At 33.0% G+C, this 16,167-nt stretch overlaps 13 non-coding genes across 13 annotated transcripts; all 13 read right to left on the bottom strand.

Moving 5' to 3' along the window:
* Positions 1–835: 835 nt before the first annotated feature.
* TRNAV-UAC (transfer RNA valine (anticodon UAC)) lies at positions 836–908 on the bottom strand. Its single transcript has one exon. It is a non-coding gene; the product is annotated as a tRNA-Val (tRNA).
* A 1,240-nt stretch (positions 909–2,148) lies between these two features.
* On the bottom strand, positions 2,149–2,221 carry TRNAV-UAC (transfer RNA valine (anticodon UAC)). Its single transcript has one exon. It is a non-coding gene; the product is annotated as a tRNA-Val (tRNA).
* Positions 2,222–3,461: 1,240 nt separating this feature from the next.
* TRNAV-UAC (transfer RNA valine (anticodon UAC)) lies at positions 3,462–3,534 on the bottom strand. Its single transcript has one exon. It is a non-coding gene; the product is annotated as a tRNA-Val (tRNA).
* Positions 3,535–4,774: 1,240 nt separating this feature from the next.
* TRNAV-UAC (transfer RNA valine (anticodon UAC)) lies at positions 4,775–4,847 on the bottom strand. Its single transcript has one exon. It is a non-coding gene; the product is annotated as a tRNA-Val (tRNA).
* A 723-nt stretch (positions 4,848–5,570) lies between these two features.
* On the bottom strand, positions 5,571–5,643 carry TRNAV-UAC (transfer RNA valine (anticodon UAC)). Its single transcript has one exon. It is a non-coding gene; the product is annotated as a tRNA-Val (tRNA).
* Positions 5,644–6,883: 1,240 nt separating this feature from the next.
* TRNAV-UAC (transfer RNA valine (anticodon UAC)) lies at positions 6,884–6,956 on the bottom strand. Its single transcript has one exon. It is a non-coding gene; the product is annotated as a tRNA-Val (tRNA).
* A 1,240-nt stretch (positions 6,957–8,196) lies between these two features.
* Positions 8,197–8,269, bottom strand: TRNAV-UAC (transfer RNA valine (anticodon UAC)). Its single transcript has one exon. It is a non-coding gene; the product is annotated as a tRNA-Val (tRNA).
* Positions 8,270–9,509: 1,240 nt separating this feature from the next.
* Positions 9,510–9,582, bottom strand: TRNAV-UAC (transfer RNA valine (anticodon UAC)). The gene has a single exon. It is a non-coding gene; the product is annotated as a tRNA-Val (tRNA).
* A 1,241-nt stretch (positions 9,583–10,823) lies between these two features.
* Positions 10,824–10,896, bottom strand: TRNAV-UAC (transfer RNA valine (anticodon UAC)). The gene has a single exon. It is a non-coding gene; the product is annotated as a tRNA-Val (tRNA).
* Positions 10,897–12,136: 1,240 nt separating this feature from the next.
* TRNAV-UAC (transfer RNA valine (anticodon UAC)) lies at positions 12,137–12,209 on the bottom strand. The gene has a single exon. It is a non-coding gene; the product is annotated as a tRNA-Val (tRNA).
* Positions 12,210–13,450: 1,241 nt separating this feature from the next.
* TRNAV-UAC (transfer RNA valine (anticodon UAC)) lies at positions 13,451–13,523 on the bottom strand. The gene has a single exon. It is a non-coding gene; the product is annotated as a tRNA-Val (tRNA).
* A 1,240-nt stretch (positions 13,524–14,763) lies between these two features.
* On the bottom strand, positions 14,764–14,836 carry TRNAV-UAC (transfer RNA valine (anticodon UAC)). The gene has a single exon. It is a non-coding gene; the product is annotated as a tRNA-Val (tRNA).
* A 1,240-nt stretch (positions 14,837–16,076) lies between these two features.
* On the bottom strand, positions 16,077–16,149 carry TRNAV-UAC (transfer RNA valine (anticodon UAC)). The gene has a single exon. It is a non-coding gene; the product is annotated as a tRNA-Val (tRNA).
* Positions 16,150–16,167: the final 18 nt, after the last annotated feature.

The following is a 16,167-nucleotide window of genomic DNA, read 5'->3' as shown; positions in this document are numbered from 1 at the left end:
TGCTCAACTACCATATACTAGTTTTGGAAAGAACTTGTTTTCATTGAAAATAACTTTTTTGAAAGCAAATGTCACTACACAGCATAGTATTTAAAGAATTTGATTTTCTTTAATCAGAGGATGACTAATTTGCAACTGAAATTAAATTTCCAAAGATATTGCCTGCTGGTGATCAAAAACCAGCAGTCAACTGCGAGCCCTGAAAATTTCACACAGGAAGTTTTTTCCAGGGTTCTCCTATTTTAGTAGTCTCACAACAGCACATATTTTTGTTTCTAATATTAAGCAGTCACAATGGTGGGCATGAACATATTGAATCACAGAAAAATAGCATTCTCTGTGATAGCAGCTTCTTAATGGTCCTCCTCATCACACCCACTCTCTGCAGTGTCCCACTATCCCTAGGTCTCAGCCAGGGCTGTCAGTCGAGCAGTGGAGATATGGAAGAAACAATTGCATGGAGAAGCTTATGAGATTTCAATTTTACAGAGAAAATTTACACAGCATAAAGTATATTCATTAATGTAGAAAAATGAACAAAAAAACATTTTAACAAGCTCTTTTGCTTTAAAAATATATAGAAATCATGAAAATACATTGTTGGCAAAAAGGAGATAAGTCAACTTAACTTTTAATTTTAAAATTACTGGATTACAAGTATATACTATTTTTATGAACTAAAACTTAAAGTGTAGTTTAAGACTACATTTATTCCCATTAGCAGAAAGGCCAGTTTCTATTGAACAAACTACCCTTTTCACAGTTTAAATCACCAGAAGAGATATGTTGAGTATGGAAATATTTAAAGATTGATTGGTTAATCAGAACATAAACATGGTTTCACTGGGGATTGAACCCAGGACCTTCTGCGTGTAAAGCAGATGTGATAACCACTACACTATGAAACCAAGACGTAGCCTGTTTCTGCACAGTTCAGCAAAGTTGAATGACTCGACATATGATATGAAACCTGGAAATGTGCAATTTTTGAATTGTTGGTCAAACTTCTGTTTAAACCCTTGGAATCAAGTTTAGAGAAGATTTTTGAGTAGTTAATATTTCAATTTTAAAGAGAAAAATGTGACAGCATTCATGATGTTTAATGCCTTGTAGTTTTATCGATCAGTAGCCCCACATTTTTAAGGATTCCTTTTTAGTGATTTAGCAAGCCTTGTTTTGAACATATGCCTTTTTTAGGAAGACATATAAATAAAATTCCCTTTCATAACATACATCAAACTTTACAAGAAAAACTAAAACATGTCTGATAACCACTACACTGTAAATCCAAAGACAAAATCTAAATTCTTTAATGCTCAACTACCATATATTAGTTTTGGAAAGAACTTGTTTTCATTGAAAATAACTTTTTTGAAAGCAAATGTCACTACACAGCATAGTATTTAAAGAATTTGATTTTCTTTAATCAGAGGATGACTAATTTGCTACTGAAATTAAATTTCCAAAGATATTGCCTGCTGGTGATCAAAAACCAGCAGTCAACTGCGAGTCCTGAAAATTTCACACAGGAAGTTTTTTCCAGGGTTCTCCTATTTTAGTAGTCTCACAACAGCACATATTTTTGTTTCTAATATTAAGCAGTCACAATGGTGGGCATGAACATATTGAATCACAGAAAAATAGCATTCTCTGTGATAGCAGCTTCTTAATGGTCCTCCTCATCACACCCACTCTCTGCAGTGTCCCACTATCCCTAGGTCTCAGCCAGGGCTGTCAGTCGAGCAGTGGAGATATGGAAGAAACAATTGCATGGAGAAGCTTATGAGATTTCAATTTTACAGAGAAATTTTACACAGCATAAAGTATATTCATTAATGTAGAAAAATGAACAAAAAAACATTTTAACAAGCTCTTTTGCTTTAAAAATATATAGAAATCATGAAAATACATTGTTGGCAAAAAGGAGATAAGTCAACTTAACTTTCAATTTTAAAATTACTGGATTACAAGTATATACTATTTTTATGAACTAAAACTTAAAGTGTAGTTTAAGACTACATTTATTCCCATTAGCAGAAAGGCCAGTTTCTATTGAACAAACTACCTTTTTCACAGTTTAAATCACCAGAAGAGATATGTTGAGTATGGAAATATTTAAAGATTGATTGGTTAATCAGAACATAAACATGGTTTCACTGGGGATTGAACCCAGGACCTTCTGCGTGTAAAGCAGATGTGATAACCACTACACTATGAAACCAAGACATAGCCTGTTTCTGCACAGTTCAGCAAAGTTGAATGACTCGACATATGATATGAAACCTGGAAATGTGCAATTTTTGAATTGTTGGTCAAACTTCTGTTTAAACCCTTGGAATCAAGTTTAGAGAAGATTTTTGAGTAGTTAATATTTCAATTTTAAAGAGAAAAATGTGACAGCATTCATGATGTTTAATGCCTTGTAGTTTTATCGATCAGTAGCCCCACATTTTTAAGGATTCCTTTTTAGTGATTTAGCAAGCCTTGTTTTGAACATATGCCTTTTTTAGGAAGACATATAAATAAAATTCCCTTTCATAACATACATCAAACTTTACACGAAAAACTAAAACATGTCTGATAACCTCTACACTGTAAATCCAAAGACAAAATCTAAATTCTTTAATGCTCAACTACCATATACTAGTTTTGGAAAGAACTTGTTTTCATTGAAAATAACTTTTTTGAAAGCAAATGTCACTACACAGCATAGTATTTAAAGAATTTGATTTTCTTTAATCAGAGGATGACTAATTTGCTACTGAAATTAAATTTCCAAAGATATTGCCTGCTGGTGATCAAAAACCAGCAGTCAACTGCGAGCCCTGAAAATTTCACACAGGAAGTTTTTTCCAGGGTTCTCCTATTTTAGTAGTCTCATAACAGCACATATTTTTGTTTCTAATATTAAGCAGTCACAATGGTGGGCATGAACATATTGAATCACAGAAAAATAGCATTCTCTGTGATAGCAGCTTCTTAATGGTCCTCCTCATCACACCCACTCTCTGCAGTGTCCCAGAATCCCTAGGTCTCAGCCAGGGCTGTCAGTCGAGCAGTGGAGATATGGAAGAAACAATTGCATGGAGAAGCTTATGAGATTTCAATTTTACAGAGAAAATTTACACAGCATAAAGTATATTCATTAATGTAGAAAAATGAACAAATAAACATTTTAACAAGCTCTTTTGCTTTAAAAATATATAGAAATCATGAAAATACATTGTTGGCAAAAAGGAGATAAGTCAACTTAACTTTTAATTTTAAAATTACTGGATTACAAGTATATACTATTTTTATGAACTAAAACTTAAAGTGTAGTTTAAGACTACATTTATTCCCATTAGCAGAAAGGCCAGTTTCTATTGAACAAACTACCCTTTTCACAGTTTAAATCACCAGAAGAGATATGTTGAGTATGGAAATATTTAAAGATTGATTGGTTAATCAGAACATAAACATGGTTTCACTGGGGATTGAACCCAGGACCTTCTGCGTGTAAAGCAGATGTGATAACCACTACACTATGAAACCAAGACGTAGCCTGTTTCTGCACAGTTCAGCAAAGTTGAATGACTCGACATATGATATGAAACCTGGAAATGTGCAATTTTTGAATTGTTGGTTAAACTTCTGTTTAAACCCTTGGAATCAAGTTTAGAGAAGATTTTTGAGTAGTTAATATTTCAATTTTAAAGAGAAAAATGTGACAGCATTCATGATGTTTAATGCCTTGTAGTTTTATCGATCAGTAGCCCCACATTTTTAAGGATTCCTTTTTAGTGATTTAGCAAGCATTGTTTTGAACATATGCCTTTTTTAGGAAGACATATAAATAAAATTCCCTTTCATAACATACATCAAACTTTACACGAAAAACTAAAACATGTCTGATAACCACTACACTGTAAATCCAAAGACAAAATCTAAATTCTTTAATGCTCAACTACCATATACTAGTTTTGGAAAGAACTTGTTTTCATTGAAAATAACTTTTTTGAAAGCAAATGTCACTACACAGCATAGTATTTAAAGAATTTGGTTTTCTTTAATCAGAGGATGACTAATTTGCAACTGAAATTAAATTTCCAAAGATATTGCCTGCTGGTGATCAAAAACCAGCAGTCAACTGCGAGCCCTGAAAATTTCACACAGGAAGTTTTTTCCAGGGTTCTCCTATTTTAGTAGTCTCATAACAGCACATATTTTTGTTTCTAATATTAAGCAGTCACAATGGTGGGCATGAACATATTGAATCACAGAAAAATAGCATTCTCTGTGATATCAGCTTCTTAATGGTCCTCCTCATCACACCCACTCTCTGCAGTGTCCCAGAATCCCTAGGTCTCAGCCAGGGCTGTCAGTCGAGCAGTGGAGATATGGAAGAAACAATTGCATGGAGAAGCTTATGAGATTTCAATTTTACAGAGAAAATTTACACAGCATAAAGTATATTCATTAATGTAGAAAAATGAACAAAAAAACATTTTAACAAGCTCTTTTGCTTTAAAAATATATAGAAATCATGAAAATACATTGTTGGCAAAAAGGAGATAAGTCAACTTAACTTTTAATTTTAAAATTACTGGATTACAAGTATATACTATTTTTATGAACTAAAACTTAAAGTGTAGTTTAAGACTACATTTATTCCCATTAGCGGAAAGGCCAGTTTCTATTGAACAAACTACCCTTTTCACAGTTTAAATCACCAGAAGAGATATGTTGAGTATGGAAATATTTAAAGAATGATTGGTTAATCAGAACATAAACATGGTTTCACTGGGGATTGAACCCAGGACCTTCTGCGTGTAAAGCAGATGTGATAACCACTACACTATGAAACCAAGACATGGTCGCCTTCTGCACAGTTCAGCAAAGTTGAATGACTCGACATATGATATGAAACCTGGAAATGTGCAATTTTTGAATTGCGAGCCCTGAAAATTTCACACAGGAAGTTTTTTCCAGGGTTCTCCTATTTTAGTAGTCTCACAACAGCACATATTTTTGTTTCTAATCTTAAGCAGTCACAATGGTGGGCATGAACATATTGAATCACAGAAAAATAGCATTCTCTGTGATAGCAGCTTCTTAATGGTCCTCCTCATCACACCCACTCTCTGCAGTGTCCCAGAATCCCTAGGTCTCAGCCAGGGCTGTCAGTCGAGCAGTGGAGATATGGAAGAAACAATTGTATGGAGAAGCTCATGAGATTTCAATTTTACAGAGAAAATTTACACAGCATAAAGTATATTCATTAATGTAGAAAAATGAACAAAAAAACATTTTAACAAGCTCTTTTGCTTTAAAAATATATAGAAATCATGAAAATACATTGTTGGCAAAAAGGAGATAAGTCAACTTAACTTCCAATTTTAAAATTACTGGATTACAAGTATATACTATTTTTATGAACTAAAACTTAAAGTGTAGTTTAAGACTACATTTATTCCCATTAGCAGAAAGGCCAATTTCTATTGAACAAACTACCTTTTTCACATTTTAAATCAGAGATATGTTGAGTATGGAAATATTAAAGGTGTGATTGGTTAATCAGAACATAAACATGGTTTCACTGAGGATTGAACCCAGGACCTTCTATGTGTAAAGCAGATGTGATAACCACTACACTATGAAACCAAAACATAACCTGCTCCTGCACAGTTCAGCAAAGTTGAATGACTCGACATATGATCTGAAACCTGGAAATGTGCAATTTTTGAATTGTTGGTCAAACTTCTGTTTAAACCATTGGAATCAAGTTTAGAGAAGATTTTTGAGTAGTTAATATTTCAATTTTAAAGAGAAAAATGTGACAGCATTCATGATGTTTAATGCCTTGTATTTTTATCATTCAGTAGCCCCACATTTTTAAGGATTAATTTCCAGTGATTTAGCAAGCCTTGTTATGAACAGATGCCTTTTTTAGGAAGACATATAAATAAAATTCCCTTTCATAACATACATCAAACTTTACACGTAAAACTAAAACATGTCTGATAAACACTACACTGTAAATCCAAAGACAAAATCTAAATTCTTTAATGCTCAACTACCATATACTAGTTTTGGAAAGATCTTGTTTTCATTGAAAAGAACTCTTTTGAAAGCAAATGTCACTACACAGCATAGTATTTAAAGAATTTGATTTTCTTTAATCAGAGGATGACTAATTTGCTACTGAAATTAAATTTCCAAAGATATTGCCAGCTGGTGATCAAAAACCAGCAGTGAACTGTGAGCCTTGAAAATTTCACACAGGAAGTTTTTTCCAGGGTTCTCCTATTTTAGTAGTCTCACAACAGCACATATTTTTGTTTCTAATATTAAGCAGTCACAATGGTGGGCATGAACATATTGAATCACAGAAAAATAGCATTCTCTGTGATAGCAGCTTCTTAATGGTCCTCCTCATCACACCCACTCTCTGCAGTGTCCCACTATCCCTAGGTCTCAGCCAGGGCTGTCAGTCGAGCAGTGGAGATATGGAAGAAACAATTGCATGGAGAAGCTTATGAGATTTCAATTTTACAGAGAAAATTTACACAGCATAAAGTATATTCATTAATGTAGAAAAATGAACAAAAAAACATTTTAACAAGCTCTTTTGCTTTAAAAATATATAGAAATCATGAAAATACATTGTTGGCAAAAAGGAGATAAGTCAACTTAACTTCCAATTTTAAAATTACTGGATTACAAGTATATACTATTTTTATGAACTAAAACTTAAAGTGTAGTTTAAGACTACATTTATTCCCATTAGCAGAAAGGCCAGTTTCTATTGAACAAACTACCTTTTTCACAGTTTAAATCACCAGAAGAGATATGTTGAGTATGGAAATATTTAAAGATTGATTGGTTAATCAGAACATAAACATGGTTTCACTGGGGATTGAACCCTGGACCTTCTGCGTGTAAAGCAGATGTGATAACCACTACACTATGAAACCAAGACATAGCCTGTTTCTGCACAGTTCAGCAAAGTTGAATGACTCGACATATGATATGAAACCTGGAAATGTGCAATTTTTGAATTGTTGGTCAAACTTCTGTTTAAACCCTTGGAATCAAGTTTAGAGAAGATTTTTGAGTAGTTAATATTTCAATTTTAAAGAGAAAAATGTGACAGCATTCATGATGTTTAATGCCTTGTAGTTTTATCATTCAGTAGCCCCACATTTTTAAGGATTCATTTCCAGTGATTTAGCAAGCCTTGTTATGAACAGATGCCTTTTTTAGGAAGACATATAAATAAAATTCCCTTTCATAACATACATCAAACTTTACACGAAAAACTAAAACATGTCTGATAAACACTACACTGTAAATCCAAAGACAAAATCTAAATTCTTTAATGCTCAACTACCATATACTAGTTTTGGAAAGATCTTGTTTTCATTGAAAATAACTCTTTTGAAAGCAAATGTCACTACACAGCATAGTATTTAAAGAATTTGATTTTCTTTAATCAGAGGATGACTAATTTGCTACTGAAATTAAATTTCCAAAGATATTGCCTGCTGGTGATCAAAAACCAGCAGTCAACTGCGAGCCCTGAAAATTTCACACAGGAAGTTTTTTCCAGGGTTCTCCTATTTTAGTAGTCTCATAACAGCACATATTTTTGTTTCTAATATTAAGCAGTCACAATGGTGGGCATGAACATATTGAATCACAGAAAAATAGCATTCTCTGTGATAGCAGCTTCTTAATGGTCCTCCTCATCACACCCACTCTCTGCAGTGTCCCAGAATCCCTAGGTCTCAGCCAGGGCTGTCAGTCGAGCAGTGGAGATATGGAAGAAACAATTGCATGGAGAAGCTTATGAGATTTCAATTTTACAGAGAAAATTTACACAGCATAAAGTATATTCATTAATGTAGAAAAATGAACAAAAAAACATTTTAACAAGCTCTTTTGCTTTAAAAATATATAGAAATCATGAAAATACATTGTTGGCAAAAAGGAGATAAGTCAACTTAACTTTTAATTTTAAAATTACTGGATTACAAGTATATACTATTTTTATGAACTAAAACTTAAAGTGTAGTTTAAGACTACATTTATTCCCATTAGCAGAAAGGCCAGTTTCTATTGAACAAACTACCCTTTTCACAGTTTAAATCACCAGAAGAGATATGTTGAGTATGGAAATATTTAAAGATTGATTGGTTAATCAGAACATAAACATGGTTTCACTGGGGATTGAACCCAGGACCTTCTGCGTGTAAAGCAGATGTGATAACCACTACACTATGAAACCAAGACGTAGCCTGTTTCTGCACAGTTCAGCAAAGTTGAATGACTCGACATATGATATGAAACCTGTAAATGTGCAATTTTTGAATTGTTGGTCAAACTTCTGTTTAAACCCTTGGAATCAAGTTTAGAGAAGATTTTTGAGTAGTTAATATTTCAATTTTAAAGAGAAAAATGTGACAGCATTCATGATGTTTAATGCCTTGTAGTTTTATCGATCAGTAGCCCCACATTTTTAAGGATTCCTTTTTAGTGATTTAGCAAGCCTTGTTTTGAACATATGCCTTTTTTAGGAAGACATATAAATAAAATTCCCTTTCATAACATACATCAAACTTTACACGAAAAACTAAAACATGTCTGATAACCACTACACTGTAAATCCAAAGACAAAATCTAAATTCTTTAATGCTCAACTACCATATACTAGTTTTGGAAAGAACTTGTTTTCATTGAAAATAACTTTTTTGAAAGCAAATGTCACTACACAGCATAGTATTTAAAGAATTTGATTTTCTTTAATCAGAGGATGACTAATTTGCTACTGAAATTAAATTTCCAAAGATATTGCCTGCTGGTGATCAAAAACCAGCAGTCAACTGCGAGCCCTGAAAATTTCACACAGGAAGTTTTTTCCAGGGTTCTCCTATTTTAGTAGTCTCATAACAGCACATATTTTTGTTTCTAATATTAAGCAGTCACAATGGTGGGCATGAACATATTGAATCACAGAAAAATAGCATTCTCTGTGATAGCAGCTTCTTAATGGTCCTCCTCATCACACCCACTCTCTGCAGTGTCCCAGAATCCCTAGGTCTCAGCCAGGGCTGTCAGTCGAGCAGTGGAGATATAGAAGAAGCAATTGCATGGAGAAGCTTATGAGATTTCAATTTTACAGAGAAAATTTACACAGCATAAAGTATATTCATTAATGTAGAAAAATGAACAAAAAAACATTTTAACAAGCTCTTTTGCTTTAAAAATATATAGAAATCATGAAAATACATTGTTGGCAAAAAGGAGATAAGTCAACTTAACTTTTAATTTTAAAATTACTGGATTACAAGTATATACTATTTTTATGAACTAAAACTTAAAGTGTAGTTTAAGACTACATTTATTCCCATTAGCAGAAAGGCCAGTTTCTATTGAACAAACTACCCTTTTCACAGTTTAAATCACCAGAAGAGATATGTTGAGTATGGAAATATTTAAAGATTGATTGGTTAATCAGAACATAAACATGGTTTCACTGGGGATTGAACCCAGGCCCTTCTGCGTGTAAAGCAGATGTGATAACCACTACACTATGAAACCAAGACGTAGCCTGTTTCTGCACAGTACAGCAAAGTTGAATGACTCGACATATGATATGAAACCTGGAAATGTGCAATTTTTGAATTGTTGGTCAAACTTCTGTTTAAACCCTTGGAATCAAGTTTAGAGAAGATTTTTGAGTAGTTAATATTTCAATTTTAAAGAGAAAAATGTGACAGCATTCATGATGTTTAATGCCTTGTAGTTTTATCGATCAGTAGCCCCACATTTTTAAGGATTCCTTTTTAGTGATTTAGCAAGCCTTGTTTTGAACATATGCCTTTTTTAGGAAGACATATAAATAAAATTCCCTTTCATAACATACATCAAACTTTACACGAAAAACTAAAACATGTCTGATAACCACTACACTAAAAATCCAAAGACAAAATCTAAATTCTTTAATGCTCAACTACCATATACTAGTTTTGGAAAGAACTTGTTTTCATTGAAAATAACTTTTTTGAAAGCAAATGTCACTACACAGCATAGTATTTAAAGAATTTGATTTTCTTTAATCAGAGGATGACTAATTTGCTACTGAAATTAAATTTCCAAAGATATTGCCTGCTGGTGATCAAAAACCAGCAGTCAACTGCGAGCCCTGAAAATTTCACACAGGAAGTTTTTTCCAGGGTTCTCCTATTTTAGTAGTCTCATAACAGCACATATTTTTGTTTCTAATATTAAGCAGTCACAATGGTGGGCATGAACATATTGAATCACAGAAAAAATAGCATTCTCTGTGATAGCAGCTTCTTAATGGTCCTCCTCATCACACCCACTCTCTGCAGTGTCCCAGAATCCCTAGGTCTCAGCCAGGGCTGTCAGTCGAGCAGTGGAGATATGGAAGAAACAATTGCATGGAGAAGCTTATGAGATTTCAATTTTACAGAGAAAATTTACACAGCATAAAGTATATTCATTAATGTAGAAAAATGAACAAAAAAACATTTTAACAAGCTCTTTTGCTTTAAAAATATATAGAAATCATGAAAATACATTGTTGGCAAAAAGGAGATAAGTCAACTTAACTTTTAATTTTAAAATTACTGGATTACAAGTATATACTATTTTTATGAACTAAAACTTAAAGTGTAGTTTAAGACTACATTTATTCCCATTAGCAGAAAGGCCAGTTTCTATTGAACAAACTACCCTTTTCACAGTTTAAATCACCAGAAGAGATATGTTGAGTATGGAAATATTTAAAGATTGATTGGTTAATCAGAACATAAACATGGTTTCACTGGGGATTGAACCCAGGACCTTCTGCGTGTAAAGCAGATGTGATAACCACTACACTATGAAACCAAGACGTAGCCTGTTTCTGCACAGTACAGCAAAGTTGAATGACTCGACATATGATATGAAACCTGGAAATGTGCAATTTTTGAATTGTTGGTCAAACTTCTGTTTAAACCCTTGGAATCAAGTTTAGAGAAGATTTTTGAGTAGTTAATATTTCAATTTTAAAGAGAAAAATGTGACAGCATTCATGATGTTTAATGCCTTGTAGTTTTATCGATCAGTAGCCCCACATTTTTAAGGATTCCTTTTTAGTGATTTAGCAAGCCTTGTTTTGAACATATGCCTTTTTTAGGAAGACATATAAATAAAATTCCCCTTCATAACATACATCAAACTTTACACGAAAAACTAAAACATGTCTGATAACCACTACACTGTAAATCCAAAGACAAAATCTAAATTCTTTAATGCTCAACTACCATATACTAGTTTTGGAAAGAACTTGTTTTCATTGAAAATAACTTTTTTGAAAGCAAATGTCACTACACAGCATAGTATTTAAAGAATTTGATTTTCTTTAATCAGAGGATGACTAATTTGCTACTGAAATTAAATTTCCAAAGATATTGCCTGCTGGTGATCAAAAACCAGCAGTCAACTGCGAGCCCTGAAAATTTCACACAGGAAGTTTTTTCCAGGGTTCTCCTATTTTAGTAGTCTCATAACAGCACATATTTTTGTTTCTAATATTAAGCAGTCACAATGGTAGGCATGAACATATTGAATCACAGAAAAATAGCATTCTCTGTCATAGCAGCTTCTTAATGGTCCTCCTCATCACACCCACTCTCTGCAGTGTCCCAGAATCCCTAGGTCTCAGCCAGGGCTGTCAGTCGAGCAGTGGAGATATGGAAGAAACAATTGCATGGAGAAGCTTATGAGATTTCAATTTTACAGAGAAAATTTACACAGCATAAAGTATATTCATTAATGTAGAAAAATGAACAAAAAAACATTTTAACAAGCTCTTTTGCTTTAAAAATATATAGAAATCATGAAAATACATTGTTGGCAAAAAGGAGATAAGTCAACTTAACTTTTAATTTTAAAATTACTGGATTACAAGTATATACTATTTTTATGAACTAAAACTTAAAGTGTAGTTTAAGACTACATTTATTCCCATTAGCAGAAAGGCCAGTTTCTATTGAACAAACTACCCTTTTCACAGTTTAAATCACCAGAAGAGATATGTTGAGTATGGAAATATTTAAAGATTGATTGGTTAATCAGAACATAAACATGGTTTCACTGGGGATTGAACCCAGGCCCTTCTGCGTGTAAAGCAGATGTGATAACCACTACACTATGAAACCAAGACGTAGCCTGTTTCTGCACAGTACAGCAAAGTTGAATGACTCGACATATGATATGAAACCTGGAAATGTGCAATTTTTGAATTGTTGGTCAAACTTCTGTTTAAACCCTTGGAATCAAGTTTAGAGAAGATTTTTGAGTAGTTAATATTTCAATTTTAAAGAGAAAAATGTGACAGCATTCATGATGTTTAATGCCTTGTAGTTTTATCGATCAGTAGCCCCACATTTTTAAGGATTCCTTTTTAGTGATTTAGCAAGCCTTGTTTTGAACATATGCCTTTTTTAGGAAGACATATAAATAAAATTCCCTTTCATAACATACATCAAACTTTACACGAAAAACTAAAACATGTCTGATAACCACTACACTAAAAATCCAAAGACAAAATCTAAATTCTTTAATGCTCAACTACCATATACTAGTTTTGGAAAGAACTTGTTTTCATTGAAAATAACTTTTTTGAAAGCAAATGTCACTACACAGCATAGTATTTAAAGAATTTGATTTTCTTTAATCAGAGGATGACTAATTTGCTACTGAAATTAAATTTCCAAAGATATTGCCTGCTGGTGATCAAAAACCAGCAGTCAACTGCGAGCCCTGAAAATTTCACACAGGAAGTTTTTTCCAGGGTTCTCCTATTTTAGTAGTCTCATAACAGCACATATTTTTGTTTCTAATATTAAGCAGTCACAATGGTGGGCATGAACATATTGAATCACAGAAAAAATAGCATTCTCTGTGATAGCAGCTTCTTAATGGTCCTCCTCATCACACCCACTCTCTGCAGTGTCCCAGAATCCCTAGGTCTCAGCCAGGGCTGTCAGTCGAGCAGTGGAGATATGGAAGAAACAATTGCATGGAGAAGCTTATGAGATTTCAATTTTACAGAGAAAATTTACACAGCATAAAGTATATTCATTAATGTAGAAAAATGAACAAAAAAACATTTTAACAAGCTCTTTTGCTTTAAAAATATATAGAAATCATGAAAATACATTGTTGGCAAAAAGGAGATAAGTCAACTTAACTTTTAATTTTAAAATTACTGGATTACAAGTATATACTATTTTTATGAACTAAAACTTAAAGTGTAGTTTAAGACTACATTTATTCCCATTAGCAGAAAGGCCAGTTTCTATTGAACAAACTACCCTTTTCACAGTTTAAATCACCAGAAGAGATATGTTGAGTATGGAAATATTTAAAGATTGATTGGTTAATCAGAACATAAACATGGTTTCACTGGGGATTGAACCCAGGACCTTCTGCGTGTAAAGCAGATGTGATAACCACTACACTATGAAACCAAGACGTAGCCTGTTTCTGCACAGTACAGCAAAGTTGAATGACTCGACATATGATATGAAACCTGGAAATGTGCAATTTTTGAATTGTTGGTCAAACTTCTGTTTAAACCCTTGGAATCAAGTTTAGAGAAGATTTTTGAGTAGTTAATATTTCAATTTTAAAGAGAAAAATGTGACAGCATTCATGATGTTTAATGCCTTGTAGTTTTATCGATCAGTAGCCCCACATTTTTAAGGATTCCTTTTTAGTGATTTAGCAAGCCTTGTTTTGAACATATGCCTTTTTTAGGAAGACATATAAATAAAATTCCCCTTCATAACATACATCAAACTTTACACGAAAAACTAAAACATGTCTGATAACCACTACACTGTAAATCCAAAGACAAAATCTAAATTCTTTAATGCTCAACTACCATATACTAGTTTTGGAAAGAACTTGTTTTCATTGAAAATAACTTTTTTGAAAGCAAATGTCACTACACAGCATAGTATTTAAAGAATTTGATTTTCTTTAATCAGAGGATGACTAATTTGCTACTGAAATTAAATTTCCAAAGATATTGCCTGCTGGTGATCAAAAACCAGCAGTCAACTGCGAGCCCTGAAAATTTCACACAGGAAGTTTTTTCCAGGGTTCTCCTATTTTAGTAGTCTCATAACAGCACATATTTTTGTTTCTAATATTAAGCAGTCACAATGGTAGGCATGAACATATTGAATCACAGAAAAATAGCATTCTCTGTCATAGCAGCTTCTTAATGGTCCTCCTCATCACACCCACTCTCTGCAGTGTCCCAGAATCCCTAGGTCTCAGCCAGGGCTGTCAGTCGAGCAGTGGAGATATGGAAGAAACAATTGCATGGAGAAGCTTATGAGATTTCAATTTTACAGAGAAAATTTACACAGCATAAAGTATATTCATTAATGTAGAAAAATGAACAAAAAAACATTTTAACAAGCTCTTTTGCTTTAAAAATATATAGAAATCATGAAAATACATTGTTGGCAAAAAGGAGATAAGTCAACTTAACTTTTAATTTTAAAATTACTGGATTACAAGTATATACTATTTTTATGAACTAAAACTTAAAGTGTAGTTTAAGACTACATTTATTCCCATTAGCAGAAAGGCCAGTTTCTATTGAACAAACTACCCTTTTCACAGTTTAAATCACCAGAAGAGATATGTTGAGTATGGAAATATTTAAAGATTGATTGGTTAATCAGAACATAAACATGGTTTCACTGGGGATTGAAACCAGGACCTTCTGCGTGTAAAGCAGATGTGATAACCACTACACTATGAAACCAAGATGTAGCCTGTTTCTGCACAGTTCAGCAAAGTTGAATGACTCGACATATGATATGAAACCTGGAAATGTGCAATTTTTGAATTGTTGGTCAAACTTCTGTTTAAACCCTTGGAATCAAGTTTAGAGAAGATTTTTGAGTAGTTAATATTTCAATTTTAAAGAGAAAAATGTGACAGCATTCATGATGTTTAATGCCTTGTAGTTTTATCGATCAGTAGCCCCACATTTTTAAGGATTCCTTTTTAGTGATTTAGCAAGCCTTGTTTTGAACATATGCCTTTTTTAGGAAGACATATAAATAAAATTCCCTTTCATAACATACATCAAACTTTACACGAAAAACTAAAACATGTCTGATAACCACTACACTGTAAATCCAAAGACAAAATCTAAATTCTTTAATGCTCAACTACCATATACTAGTTTTGGAAAGAACTTGTTTTCATTGAAAATAACTTTTTTGAAAGCAAATGTCACTACACAGCATAGTATTTAAAGAATTTGATTTTCTTTAATCAGAGGATGACTAATTTGCTACTGAAATTAAATTTCCAAAGATATTGCCTGCTGGTGATCAAAAACCAGCAGTCAACTGCGAGCCCTGAAAATTTCACACAGGAAGTTTTTTCCAGGGTTCTCCTATTTTAGTAGTCTCATAACAGCACATATTTTTGTTTCTAATATTAAGCAGTCACAATGGTGGGCATGAACATATTGAATCACAGAAAAATAGCATTCTCTGTCATAGCAGCTTCTTAATGGTCCTCCTCATCACACCCACTCTCTGCAGTGTCCCAGAATCCCTAGGTCTCAGCCAGGGCTGTCAGTCGAGCAGTGGAGATATGGAAGAAACAATTGCATGGAGAAGCTTATGAGATTTCAATTTTACAGAGAAAATTTACACAGCATAAAGTATATTCATTAATGTAGAAAAATGAACAAAAAAACATTTTAACAAGCTCTTTTGCTTTAAAAATATATAGAAATCATGAAAATACATTGTTGGCAAAAAGGAGATAAGTCAACTTAACTTTTAATTTTAAAATTACTGGATTACAAGTATATACTATTTTTATGAACTAAAACTTAAAGTGTAGTTTAAGACTACATTTATTCCCATTAGCAGAAAGGCCAGTTTCTATTGAACAAACTACCCTTTTCACAGTTTAAATCACCAGAAGAGATATGTTGAGTATGGAAATATTTAAAGATTGATTGGTTAATCAGAACATAAACATGGTTTCACTGGGGATTGAACCCAGGACCTTCTGCGCGTAAAGCAGATGTGATAACCACTACACTATGAAACCAAGACGTAGCCTGTTTCT

This window comes from Mixophyes fleayi, chromosome 10, assembly GCF_038048845.1.
Source record: "Mixophyes fleayi isolate aMixFle1 chromosome 10, aMixFle1.hap1, whole genome shotgun sequence".
Classification (NCBI taxonomy): Eukaryota; Metazoa; Chordata; class Amphibia; order Anura; family Limnodynastidae; genus Mixophyes; species Mixophyes fleayi.
This window is presented reverse-complemented; position numbering and strand designations above follow the sequence as displayed.